This window comes from Acomys minous (genome assembly GCF_964271855.1).
Source record: "Acomys minous genome assembly, chromosome: 16".
Lineage (NCBI taxonomy): Eukaryota > Metazoa > Chordata > Mammalia > Rodentia > Muridae > Acomys > Acomys minous.
In genome coordinates this window covers 12,103,124-12,104,258 of record NC_140498.1, presented here as the reverse complement: position 1 = coordinate 12,104,258, position 1,135 = coordinate 12,103,124, and positions in this window count along the sequence as shown.

The following is a 1,135-nucleotide window of genomic DNA, read 5'->3' as shown; positions in this document are numbered from 1 at the left end:
GATGATGCAGTTGGTACCTTCCACGGGCGTTAAGTCCAACCCACCTGATGCCAGTGTTTCTGTACATCTGCCTTTTCTTCATCCCTTCGTCACCCCGGTTAGGCCAATCCTTGAAGCTGTACAGATCGTGGCACATCAGGGGCTAGACTTACAGCCTAGTGTGCATATAGATTTACTTAGGCATGAGGAAAATACGTAGGGACTGGAGGGTGGCTCAGTTATTAAGGGCACTTGCTGCTACTGCAGAGGACTTGAGTTTAACTCCCAGTACCTATGTCATGTGGCTTACAACAGCCTGAACTCTACCTTCAGGGGACCTGACACTGACCTGCACAGGCACAGCACCAATGTGCCCATACCCACACACAGACACATGCATGGACCCATGCGTAAAAATAAATTAACAAAAAAGAAAACATGTACAATTAGGCTGTGCTGGGAGTTGTACACTGCAAAATGGGACAGGAAGCAGATGAATAGGTATCTAGATGATATAAAATACATAAATGATGCCTCCATAAAGATGCGGGTTAGTCTGCCAAGGTCTGACCAAATGCCACAAGCCGGGCAGCGTTCACATGATAAATTACTCTCCCCATTCAGGCAGGCTGACCCACCCAAGACCCCGTGGGAAGGCCGTCCTGCAGGCCAAATTGCCTTGGCACACAGGTGGTAGCATCACCTGCCTCTTCGCCAGGCCCCCTCAGTGTGCGCATCTGTACCCAGTTTCACCTTTATATGAGGACATTAGGCTATTGTGGTGGAGCCATCTAGATGACTAAGTCTCCATGGAAGATGCAATAGTGGTCCATGCGGCTGCAAGCGTAGTTTGCCGGGTTCGTAGCCAGAGGCAGGGTCTTGAGAGCATCCTTCGATGTTAAACCCAAACCTGCAGTATCTCCCTTCCCTCTGATGAGCCTCTGTCACCTGCTCCCTAGGTGTCTGATTTAACTCAGCTCTGTGTCTTATAGTTCACAGGGCCATGTTTCATAAAAGCCTGAGAACAGGCCTCGGGGAATGTCAGTAACTGGCTACACGGCTTCTGGAAGGACCACTCAGCTCAGAGCTTCGGTTTGCTGTCTAGAGGCAGTCAGCCTCTGTAGGGCTGGAAGTGAAAGGGGGGGGGGAGGTGTTC